Genomic DNA, 13,581 nt, shown 5'->3' with positions numbered 1-13,581 from the left:
AGGTGCTTATACTCTTGAGACACCAAAGGAAAGGGGTGTGTGGATAAACAAGGAAAGATGAGATCTATGTTGGTTCCATGTGCTTTGTGCTTCAGGCTTGTTTCTCATGGGTGAGTGTGGATGTGGGTGAAGGGGGGGTCTAAGGGGTTGTGCCACAGGTTTCATGGAAAAAGTAAGTTTCCAGGAGGGATTTGAAGGAAGAATTTGAGGCAACAGCTGTGCTTGGAGGCAACAGTAAGCTAAAGGAGTAGTGAACCAGAGTCATCTAAAGACAGGGATTCTCCAATTATGAACAAAAAAAATTATATAGAAATGTAAAGGGATCTCTCCATCCCCAAATGATCTGCAGATTTTGCACGTCCTAGGAGGCCCCAAATGCCAAGGGCAGTTAAGGGTAGTGGAGAAATCAAGAACAGGATGGGGAAATTGGCCAGTTGAAACCCCTAACAGCTTTGAGCATCCTAGAGTGGGAGATTGGGGTCTGGAGGGAATTTATTCCTCTTGCCTCCTGTGATTCTTTACAGGCCCCAGTGTTTATATTTCTCTTGACAATGAAGCCTTTACACATACCTGTAACCAGTAAGTATAGGGAATTCCCTTGCTATACTATGAATGCTCTGTAAGGTAGATTATACCAAATAATAACAACAACAACAACAACATTTGATTTATATATGACCCTTCAGGACAACTCCCACTCAAAGCGGTTTACAAAGTGTGTTAGTATTATCCTCATGACAATCACCCTGTAAGGTGGGCTGAGAGAGCTCCGAAGAGCTGTGACTGACCCAAGGTCACCCAGCTGGCTTCAAGCGGAGGAGTGGGGAATCAAACCTGGTCCTGCCGCTCTTAACCACTACACCAAACTGGCTCTCAAATCAGGCCAGTAGTCAATCCTGTTTAGTACCGTTCACGCTGATCAGCAGTCTTTCCCATTCTCTGATACCCAAGATCTTTTTAAGTAGAGATCCAAGTTGGTGCTTCATTGCTGAGCCAGCCACAGTCTCACAACCTAAAGAGGGCTAAAGAAAAACTTTCATTATCTAGTGCCAGCCTTAACTTGGGCAGAACAAATCTTTCCAAATGCACTGGCTCCGGGATCAAATTTCTTCATGCCCAGACAGCTGAACAGGTGACTTCAGTTTTCCCCCAGTCGTACCTATTTTTCTGTGCCAGAGAGCTGAAGTGCGTAGAACAGACAGGAAGTGGCACTGGATCTTTTCTGCCATCCATGAACGTTGTGGAGAGAAGGAAATTCCTCTGTCTCCTCAATGCCAGACCTTGTAGCGGGCCAAAGAAACGGATTTGTTACATTCAGGGTAGTTTTTTTAAGTACTTCTTAACACAATGCATAGATATGAAACTCTGCCACAAGCTGCAAAGATGTCCAGTGGCGGGAAAGTTTTGATACATTCACGGAGGAGACAAGATCTGTCAATGGTCCTGTGCCATGGTATCTTAGGAATGGCTTTGGCACGAGACATTATTACATGCTAGCACTAAGGACTGCTTCTACATAGAAGATTTGCTGCACCCTGCCACTTGAATGGGAGCAGAGTTTTTCGGAGTTCTCCTAAAATCATTTTTCTTCCAGGAGCAGGATTCCAAATCTTTAAAATTGTTCCAAATTCGCAAATAAAATCATTTTTTTCAAGTTTGGGTAAAATAAATGTGCAGATTTGGAACCATGGATCCCCCAGGGTTGAACCAGGACATAGGATTTCTCTCATATTATAGGTGCTAATTTTCTGCACTTCACCCCCAGGCTCTGTCACGTTAACTACAACATGTATTGTAGCTAGGTTCCTGGCATTCCAATTTACAATACTCCTCCTACCCTCTGCTTGGATTATAAGGACCCTTTCCTTTTTCCACTCATTGTATCTGACGAAGGGAGCTCTGACTCTCAAATGCTCATACCCTGGTAATCTAGTTGATCTTTCAGGTGCTACTGGACCTGAATCTTGCTCTTCTACTACAAACCAAAACGCCTACCCACTTGAAACTTTCCTTCCATGTTTTCTGGAAAGATGGGCATCAAAGTGGATTTTTTTCAGTGTGGAAAGTGCAGATTCTTGAACCTCCATGCTCACTTTGACATTACTTTCCCTATTTCCCTCTGCCTTCCATTTCCCCACTGCCATCACTGGCAGGCTTTTTATTGGCTTATTTTTTTCAAATGATTACTACTACTGATTTTTAAAAAAGCTTTATAAAAAAGTGAGAATGCATTTACAGGGGCAAGGAGTGCCCAACGGGGAATCATCCCTGAAGCAGCCTCCCCTCCCCTGCCCCAAACTGTAGCTATGGAAACACACATTGTAATCTTGCTCCCCCCTCCCCAGCAGCAGGTCTGTTCCATTTCCAAGACTACGGACAGGACAGACCTCAATGTGCAGTAGTATCTTGAGTGGCACACTCATATTTTACATTGTTTCTGCACGTAATGGACCTGGTTTCAGCGGTGAGGGGCACTCTTGGAATCAGGATGCCGGACAGAACAGACTGCAGAACTAGCCATTAAGAGCTACATGGAGCTTCCATGTTCGGTGGCAGTGTATCTCGAAATGCCAGATGTTGAAGCAACCAACAGGGGACGTCTGCTTCCTTCATGCATAGCTTCTGGAGGCATCTGGAATGCAGCTGTCGGAAACAGGATGCTGGACTGGGTAAACTTTGGTCTGATCCAATGAAGCAAGTCAACTTTTTCTTGGTTGTGGGAAAGGGTTATTTGGGGACTTTTTATAGAACCAGTTTAGAGGGAAGCTCAGCTTCTTTCAGTGCAATCTTAAGCAGAGTTATTCCAGTCTAAGCCCATTGATTTCAATGGGTTTAGAATGGAGTAACTCTGCTTAGGATTGCATTGTTTGTGTGCGAGCGCATGTGTGTGTGTTGTTTCCAAAAGTTAAATTACAAACTGGAAACCAGACTGAGCTTTCAAAAATACAAGTATTAATAAATAAGAGCTTCCGGGAAGGCTGGGCATTTTCTCCCTCTGTAACTCTAGTCAAAGGCTGATTCTGCATAAAGAACCCTGGTGGGTGGATATATTTCCTAAAAGGGCTTTAATAACTGGTCTCAGCAGAGACAGATCCTCTCCCCAAACCCTCCTGTTCCTATACCTTCTTTGCTTTTTCGTACATTTAACCCTCCTGCCTTTAAATCTTTCCCACAATCAATATACTTCATTTCCATCTATTTTGGAAGAGATTTTGTGTAGGTCATTTGGGAGCAAAATGCTTATATTGCGAAATTTCAGTAGAGGAAAACAACGTTTCTCCTCCAACTGACCCTTTGTTGCAGCCTCACGGGCAGGAATTCAACAGGTGGAGATTTCCCAATCATGGTGTGCCCAGAAAACAAGCCTTACACTTACATCTCCCTTCAAAACGAACAAAGAAAGAAAAGACATTAAGCACCACTGGTAGGCAGGCCAGACATTAAGCACCACTGGTAGGCAGGCCAGTGGACTGGGAAGAAAACGTCTTGTCCCAGGAATAGAGGCTTAATGTAGAAATGGGTACCTGAAACCTTTCATGACACGGAGGTGAATAACATCACCTGGTAAACAGAGTCCTAGTAAACATCTATTAGGTGCTAATTTTCTGCACTTCACCCCCAGGCTCTTATACCACCAATAAGTATATAAGTGCAGATATAAAAATCTTAGGAATAAAACAAACAGAACATTTAAGTGTCTTTAAACTAAAAAGGTAATTATTAAGTATTTAGCTTCCTTGAACCTAGCTACATGACATTTCTCCTTATCTCTTCTTCCCTGGCCGTTTCCAGAGGGCTTATCTGCCTCCGGAACGTCGCACCATGTTGCAGGGAAAACGCGAAATATCGCGTTTTCTCGCGTGAGTTTTGTGCAACGTCGCGCAAAACTCGCACGAGAAAACGTAATATTTCGCGTTTTCCCCGCAACATGGCGCGACGTTCCGGAGGCAGGTAAGCCCTCTGGAAACGGCCCCTCTCTCCCTCTAAGCTACTATATCAATTAGTTTAACCTAAATAATCAAAGAAATCCTTCCATTTTTTCCAGAAGTCAGTTATCAACCTATTTTGTAGGTAGGTAGTCAGTTCAGTGTTTCTGCCCACATGGACTATTTACTCTGCAGGAACATAAGAACGTACGTAAGAACACAGGGATCAGCTGTGCTGGGTGAGATCAAGGAATGTGGTCTTGTATGCATGTGTGTGTGTATAAACAAAAAGTTAGTTACTTTAACTGCATTTTAAAAAATTTACTTTAATTGCATTTTTAAAAATTAATTGCATTTTTAAAATTAAAAAATTTAAAAATTTAATTGCATTTTAAAAAAATTATTAAAATTAAAAATTTTAAATATATCCCAAAACATAGCTGCAGACCTTGCCCCCACTCTTGAGACTCATTTGCCCATCCTGCCACTACCTCATATTAAAAACCTGGAAGACAGGATGTACTTAAGAAAAGATTCCCCCTCCCCCATGCACACTCACAAAGTATTGCAAACTTAGGCAGCTTGCAGTCAGCTGAGCCAGGTAGGTTGCAACTTCCTACCTCCGCAGAATTCTTCCTGCATCTGTTCACCTGCCACAGAACCCTACCCAATGCAGAAGGTTCTGCGGTATATTTTAGCTCAGCTGGCCCCACACCAAGTACAGGTGGGGGTACTTGCCAGTCCCCAGTGTTGCTCTGTGCAAAATGAAAGAAGGACAGAGAAGGCACCTCAAATACCCTTATGGTTGAACATTAGCAGGCAGACTTGCCAGCGTTTCAGTTTTGCTTGCCTCCTGTGTCTTTAGCAGCTATAGGATCTGCAGGCAGTGGCAAGTGATCCCATTTTCCCCTCTGCTTATGAAAAGATCCACTTGATGACAGCTGCACATCTAGCCTCTATTAAGGACACAGGAGCAATCTTTCCTAGTTAGCTGGCAACGCTAATTGCAAAGACTACATAGTAATGGGGGAGGAAGAGAGCTCTTCCAGGAAAGGGGGTTAATAATCTTCAAATTCAGGAACCCCTGGAAACTCCGGCAAGAAATAGCAGCATGCAAATTTGCACGAAAAAGCATGTTTGGGGCTTCTTTGCACCTATAGGTGGCGCTAACGATACAACTCTGTACTCAGTTACACACCTGCTTAAAGGAAGGACAAGTTAGGCCAAAATTCATAATTACTCTGTTTGCAACATGAACATATTTAGCTCAAAGCGCTCCAATGTATTAGCAACTGAGTATTGTTTCTTGGAGTATGTGTGGCAGCCATGAAAAAGACGTGGTCTGTGTAGGGGTTGTCAGGAAAAGGTACTCAAAACAAAATAGCTAGTACTATATAGATCTGTGGACTACTGTATAAAGTTCCAATTCCTGTATGAATGGTGAAGGATAGAAAAGGGCAAAAAACATTACCCAGTGGTTATAGATCAAGATGGGTAGCCATGTTAGGCTGTCTGTAGCAGCAGAAAAGAGCAAGAGTCCAGTAGCCTCTATAAGACTAACAAAATTTGTGGTAGGGTAGGAGCTTTCGTGAGTCGCAGCTCACTTCTTCACTTCAGGTACCAGGTATTCTTCACTTCAGATACCAGGTATACTGGACTCTTGCTCTTTCCAGTGGTTATAGGACTACGAGGAAAATTCAGTTCGGTTCATTCAAGGAAAATGGGTTGTTGGGCTCTCAAAAAACCATTCGGTCTCTATTAATCAAGAGGACTATGCTAACATACCAAATAACATTAATACAAAAAAATTAATACATGGAGAACATCATACAATGTTTATAGCATTTGGTATATAAAAAAACTGAGATTAAAATTGAAATGTGTCCTAGAGACAATTCTTTGGCGGGCATGCTCAGAGCTGCTAAAAAGTATTTTAAATCAGCAACTGTGACCTTTCTATTGTTACCTGAAAGAATATCGAAAAGGTCTGCAGAATACAAAGGAAAGGCTAAAGAATTTGGTGGAAAGAGAGAAGTATATGTAGAGACTTATAAATTATGCCTAGCGTGGTGGCAGAACTTTCCCAGCATACCTCAAATTACCCATTGAAATGGACAGATTGGATTAGGAAAGGCAGAAGGAATTCGCCGCAATGTATAGTTAACTTACAAAAGTCTTTTGAACAAGATGGAATGATTTTTTTTTAAGTTAAAATGGTTTTAAACGCGGATTAGATAAAGTTAATAGAGGACAGGTCCATTAATGGCCATGAACCATAATGGCTGAATGGAACCTCCATGTTCAAAGGCAATCTATCAATGAATATCAGTTGCTAGCAGGCACAACAGGGGAAAGCTTTGGCCTTCATGCTCTGTTTGAGGGCCTTCTAGGACATCTGTCTGGCCATTGTAGATGCTGGACTAGATACGCCCTTAGCCCAGTTCAGCAGGGCTCTTAAGACGGTTCTTCTTTGACTCAGAATATAAAACTAAAAGTAAGATATTACTTCAGCTGTACAGAAGTTCTTCAGTGCTAGATGTTTATTCTCACTGCAAGTTGCACCGATCACTGAACAACTACATAAAAGGAGAAACCCATCAGTTCTGTAACTGCTTCAGGGGTATTAACCCTGCTTTTTATTGAGGGGGGGCATCTTTGCTATTTGGGTCACAGCTCAGCCATATCCATAACTCAGTAAATTTCTTTGGCCCTGGAATACAAATGAGCAGTGATAGAACAAGTAGTCCACTTCAGACGATAGAGGAGAAAGGATCACATTCTTAACACCATCAAAAAGAGTCCAGTAGCACCTTTAAGACTAACCAATTTTATTGTAGCATAAGCTTTCGAGAATCTTAACACACACACACACATGTAGAAACTCCATGCAAATAAAACATGTAGTACATCAGGGAGAAAGGTTCTATCCTAGCCTTTTATAGGTTATGTTAGCATCTCAAAGAACTCTTAAAGTAAAGTTGAAACATAAAATCCCTTCCCTGCAGCCTGAAAAAGTGTATTATTTTCTACTACTTCAACAGACTACCACTTCTGCACATAGAGGCCATGCCTTCTCCCCCTACCCCTCCTGGTCCAGATTAGTGTTACCAACTCAGGGTTGGGAAATTCCTGGAGATTTGGGGGTGGACTCTGAGGGTGGGGATTGGAGAGGGAAGGGACCTTAGTAGGGTATGATGCCATAGAGCCCACACTCCAAAGCAGCCATTTTCTCTATGGGAATGAATAATTTGGAGATCCATTGTAATTTCTGGAGATCACCAGGTCTCACCTGGAGGTTGGCAAGCCAGTCCAAATCTAAAACCCACTTCTGCACCCAGTTGGGCTATTTTAACACTAGTGAATGGCATGAGAGTGGCTAAACACTGCAGTTCCTAAATTTGGATCCAGGAATAGACAGGCTGTGGTTGGTTCTTTTTACTAGCCTCCCTCCCCAAGTAGAAAGGCATACATTTCACCATTCAACAGATGAAAAGAGGGACCTCCTTATGACGTGCTGGATCTTAATATTCAAAATCATAAACAGAACCATCCTCTTCTACAATACACCACTAAAGGCTCCACCAGTTTACTCATCAATAACTTATTTTGCACAATGCGAAAGCCAAGAAAAGCTATAGAGGGGTTAAGCTCCGCCCCTACATGATGTCACTTCCTTTGAGGAAGTCTGCACCCGTCTGCAGCTCTGCCATATAAAACAAAGCCTCCACAGCCTGTCATCTTCTTTAATAAACTTTTCACTTTTAGTAGCCAGCAGGGAAGGCAATGCTGGTAATTCATTTTTCTAGAAAATGCATTTTTTTAAAAAAAAACTGGCAAGAATTGTGCCCATTGTGTATTTAATTTGCTACATCTTTATTTCATTTTTTGAAATTCCTTTGGCAATCTAGTGTTGCGCTTTTGCAAAGCCTAATCAAGGGAAGATGGAGGGGTGGATTTTCCATGGCTGTTGAACCCTGGGTAAAAGGGTAGGATCTCAGGATAGGTTGGAAGGGAATGCGTTCATGCAGCATGAACCGAATCAAGTCATTTCCTCCTGCCACACCCACACAAACGCTTTGCAGGAAATCATTGGAAGGTCAATAAGGGAGCGCCTATGGGCTTCTATAACCTTCAGCTGGTCTCCCCAGCATCTGAAATTCGTGGGTAGGATTTCTTGGTCGGGGTGGCATCTTGCATGGCCAGCCTCCATACTGGATGAGGGTTGCAGTGTTTATTTTGCAACAGGCCTTAGTGCCTCTGTCTTAGTGCCTCTGAGCAAAAGCAGAGTTTCCTTCTCCCGGGGAAAAACAGAGAGCCTCTCTGCACAGGACATCTTACAGGGGATGCTCAAGTGTAGGCAGTGTGGCAGGAAATCTCTGCTGGGATCGGGTCCCACCAGCAGAGTTCGGTCTTGCTAGGGTAGCCCCTCACCAAAGGCTTGAGATGGAATAAAGCCTGCCTGCTCTTTCCCTATTGCTGGTCTAAGTATCTGGCTGAAAGTGATGTACACAGCACAGAAAAGTTTTTAACCAAAGCTGGTAATTTTATTTTAAAAGAAGAAAAGAGAATACAAGCAGTTGGGCAAGGCACCAGACCTGGGCCTCAACCCACTGAACACTAGAGCACTAGAGAGACAGATACAGAATACAAGTTAGCATGCAAGACACATTCCAGAGTTCTGGGACACCCCCCCCCCCCTTGCACAGCCGAGAGACTTAGCTAGTCTCTGCGTGTTGGCAAGTGAAGGGTACCGAGTGCCTGGTTCGTCCCTCTTTTATAGGGAGATATCAAAGGCTTGCTTCATTAACATCCTAATCAATTACATTGTCTTTGTTCTTGAAAGACAGTTCCGTTGAGGGTATTTCATGTAATCACAAGTCTACACATCCTTTACCTCTAAGATAGACTGCATCTTTGATATGCATTTGGCTACATTGTAAATTACAAAGGAATGTTCACACTTCACTAGCTATAGTTTTGGGATGTCCTGTTCTTCCCTGAGATAAGCTGTTTACTGTTTGCCCCGGTCCTTATCACCTTGCTCTTTAGTGATTTATATGCAAAAGGCCAGAGGACCCTTCAAAGGTCCCAAACAATTAACAACTTTTATGGCCTTATCTGTTCTCTGTCACAGAGGGTGAAGTCTTCTCAGGAAATGCAACTTTATTCTGCACAGAGAGAGGGCTTTTGGAAGATTTCTTCTCCCCCCCACCCCAAACTATAGCTGGTTCTCTATGGGCCAAAAAGGCCTAGTTCTGACCCACTAACAAAATTCTAACGATAGGCAGATGCAATGTTAGCCGGGAAGCGTAGTTTCAAAAGACAGAGCTGAGGAGATCACTCCTCAGAGTGTTTGTTAATTTCATCTTCGCCACCAAAAGGCTCTGTCAATTTCACCTCCCCTTCAGGGAGTTTAAAGCAACATTTATAGAGTTGTTGTTGTTTTTTTGTGAATACTTTTATCCTCTAAGTTTAAGAATGTCTGTTTTTAGCACAAATAGTCACTGCAATAAGTTTTATGTACACAAAACTGCACAAAATCCCAAATTGACTGGCAATGACCCACATCACAGGCCAACAAAACACATATGCTTGAGTTTAAAATGGATAACGGTACAAGAGAACTGCTTGTGTGTTCGTGTGTGTGTGTGAGAGAGAGAGAGACAGAGAGAGAAGGAAGTGAAGGGAAATGCATTTTGGAACTGGGGCGGTGCCTTCCCTCAAAATACGTTTTGGTGTTGCTCAATATAGACATAGGAAGGCCAACTGTCTTGGAATGGGCTGGAATGAGGCTACTCCCTCCTTTTCCTTCCTGAGGAATCGTCCACTTTCGTTTTAAAGCATTCCTTCTTTCTCCCAAAGCTTCTCTACATTGAGGAAGAATTCCCTCACTCTTCAAATGCTGTCTGAAGAGAAAAAAATGGCCCTGAGCATCTGCAGAGTTCCTTTTCTTTCTGTCCTTCAGTCTGCATAGAGCCAGATTTACACACAAGCTGAATAAACTATAGCGTAGGGCCCAGATTATGAGGGGGGTGTCTTTAAATGTAAAATAAACTTACTACATTTCAAGTTTTACACATTTTTGTAGTACTGCTATGGGGGCTGTTAAAAATGACAGCGTTTAGGGCCTCAGGATGTCTTAATCTGGCCCGGAGTATAGAAGATGGCTGTGGGAGAGATTAGGTAGCTTCAGTTACCTGACTGAAGAGTGACTCAGGGGTTACCTTGGATTGACTGCTCCATCGGGACTCTCCTAGGAGACCCCTGAACATACATGTGTTAGCACTCATCAAGTGTCCTATACTCTCTCTCTCTCTCTCTCTCTCTCTCTCTCTCTCTCTCTCTCACACACACACACACACACACACACACACACACACACACACCTCCAACATGCTCCATAGGGTTGCCAACCTCCAAGTGGGGCCTGGAGATCTTCTGGAATTACAATTGATCTCCAGACTACACAGACTAGTTCTCCTGGAGAAAATGGAGGCTTTGGAGGGTGGACTCTCTGGCATTATAGGCAGGGGTTTTTTTCTGGGAAAAGAGGTGGTGGAACTCAGTGGTGGAACTCAAGACCACACAATGATGTCACTTTGGGTCAGCTGGAACAAGGGGGGAGTTTTTTAAAGTTTAAATTGCCCTCGGCGAAAATGGTCACATGGCCGGTGGCCCCGCCCCTGATCTCCAGACAGAGGGGAGTTTAGATCGCCCTCCCCGCCAGCTGGCGTGGAGGGCAATCTATACTCCCCTCTGTCTGGAGATCTCCCCGCCAGTTGGCACGGAGGGCAATCTAAACTCCCCTCTGTCTGGAGATCAGGGGGCAAGGCCACCGGCCATGTGACCATTTTTAAGAGGTGCTGGAACTCCATTCTACCGCGTTCCCGCTGAAAAAAAGCCCTGATTATAGCTGAGGTCCCGCCCTTCCCCAAATCCTGTCCCATCCTAGCTCCAACTCCAAATCTCCTGGAATTTTCCTATCCAGATTGCCAATCCTGATGTGGCAACAGCACACAGCATTTGTCTGTGCTCTGTCATAGAATGTGGCTGTCATCTCCACTTAGTGCCTTAATGCACAGGTGTGCACTGTGCCAACACATGAATGTCACACCTCTGGCAAGATTGATTTGGCTGGAAATGTTATTCTGGCAATGCAACCTCCTGCCCTGGCAACTGGCCTAGAGGCTAAAACACTGGCTGGCTGGCAAGACATCTCAAAGCAGTATGCCTCCCTCTCATTAGAAATTAAACACTGTTTAATGAAACATCACTTGGAGATCTAGAAGAAAGATGATATAGGCAGATCACACTGCAAGGTTCATTTGGAGCTTTTCAAGGGAGACCAGACAGCACAAGCAAAGAATCCTAGCAAAAGGAAATACGAAGCTATCGGCTCACTTCAGCGATAAAAGTGCCTTTTTTAAACAATGCAACTGTCTCTTTGGGGGCCAGCTTGCAGGGCCTCTGGCCAGATGTTTGCATACATCCAGCTGTTGAGCGCCTGGCGGTATTCCTCAGGTCACCAGCCACGAAGTAATGGAGGTGCCCTCAATTAGAGACAGTCTCTGCCTTTGTGTGTTCCAAGGGCCCGAGTGTCGCTTTGTTTGTCTCTCAAGTGGATTTCTATCTTTCCCTCTTGGCTCGGGGTGGCTCCAGATGGCCTGTCTGAGCGGATATGCCGATCTTGCTTCTGAATGAATGCAGGCAGGAGGGTTTTTTTCCTTCCCCCTTCCTCCCTTTTTCTTATGCAGCTGTGGTATGGTATTACAAAACACGGCAAAAACATGCATGTCGAGAGACCCAAGGAAGGTTGATGCTTGCGTGTTAGGGGCTGTACAAAGGAACACACAAGTTGCATGGACCCTCCTTGCTGGAGAGAAAGAAAGGGATGGCGGGGGAGGAATTAGCAGAGGGCAGTAACGGGGTTGCATTTCAGGGTGTGTGAGGTAGCAGGAGGTTGTCCCAGAAGGAACTGTGAGGAGGAAGGAAAGGAGACAGGGCGGGATGCAGGAGTCAAAGGTGGGCCTGCTGGGTGGGAGGGGGCGAAAATAAGGGATACCAAGACTGCTGGAGCTTTGCCGTGTTCCAAACTCTGACACCTGCAGCTTCTGAAAATGTTGACTTCTCTCCCTTTTGGGGCCAGAATCTCAGAAGTTCCACACCCGTATTCCAACCCTCCTTGGCCCCATATAAGAGTTTTATGCCCTTCAACATTCAACGTAAGAAAAGAAATACATGCTTTACATTGTGCTAGTGAGCAAGTCATATACAGTTGGCATGGCCATGAGGTCTAGAAGCATGTCCCACCAGAGCAGTTTTGAAATAGCAGAAAAAGAGATGTTTTCCCAGGGCTCAGCAACATCTGGCTCTGGAAAAACCCTAAGAATTCAGAACTAGGTACATCCTACTTTGAAGGTGAGTTCAATAGCATGTTTTCAGACTAATTTTTAAGACCACAAAAGTTTTTGTAAGTCACTGCCTGCTTCTTCAGATGCAAATCTGGGATGCTTTTAGAATTGTTCAAGGTGGTTTCCAGGAAAAAAAAACCAGACAGATCACACAAAAAAGCCATAAGTGGTAGGAATACTTTGGTATTATGGAGCAACCTGTACAGGGGAAAGATGGAAATGTTGCCATTTGAGAATCCTAGGAAAGGAAGGAAATACTCCTACCAATATATGGATACTTTCATCCACTCTGCAAGAGAGAATTTTAACAGCCTCTAGAACACAGGCACTTTTCCTTCTGCCTGAAACTTTGTTGGGAGAATTTTTTTTCCCAGTGAGGGTGTAATTCCTGATAATCTTATCTCAGTTGGATAGTCTTTTTCAGTCTGGTTTCCATATTTGTCTACCCTGGATGTTAAGCAATTCTCTAGCGAAGCTCTCTAACAAAGCGCCACCTACTGACAGATAAACAGAGAGCCAGTCTTCACCAACATGTAGGTAATAATAATAATAATAATAATGATGATGATGATAATAATACTAACAACATTCAATGTATAGATGCTAGAGTAATGGACTAGGATCTGGGTATCCCAGGTTCTATTCCCTGCTCTGCCATGGAAGCTCACTAAATGACCTTGGACCAGTCACGTAGTCTCAGACTGTCCTACCTCACATGGTTGTTGTGAGGAAGAAATGGAGGAGAGGAGAATGATGTAAGCCACTTTGGATTCTCCATGGGGAGAAATGAGGGATCTAAATGAAGGAAAATAAAATAAAATATATATAATAATATTTAATTTATATACCTCCCTTCAGGATAACTTAACGCTCATTCAGAGTGGTTTACAAAGTGTGTTATTATTATCCCCACAACAATCACCCTCTGAGGTGGGTGGGGCTGAGAGAGCTCTGAGAGAGCTGTGACTGACCCAAGGTCACCTAGCTGGCTTCAAGTGGAGGAGTGGGGAATCAAACCCGGTTCTCTAGATTAGAGAACTGCTGCTCTTAACCACTACACCAAACTGGCTAGCCATGTTGATCTGCAGTAGAACAGCAGGATTTGTGTCCAGTGGCACCTTATGGACCAAGAAGATTTTCAGGGTGTAAGCTTTTGAGAATAAAAGCTCCCTTCTATAATTCAGGACAAAAGGTTCTTTGTTTTCCAAAGCTTCTTCTTTGGTTCCTCTTCCCCCCAACTTTAT

The sequence above is a fragment of the Eublepharis macularius genome, chromosome 17, assembly GCF_028583425.1.
Source record: "Eublepharis macularius isolate TG4126 chromosome 17, MPM_Emac_v1.0, whole genome shotgun sequence".
NCBI lineage: Eukaryota > Metazoa > Chordata > Lepidosauria > Squamata > Eublepharidae > Eublepharis > Eublepharis macularius.
This window is presented reverse-complemented; position numbering follows the sequence as displayed.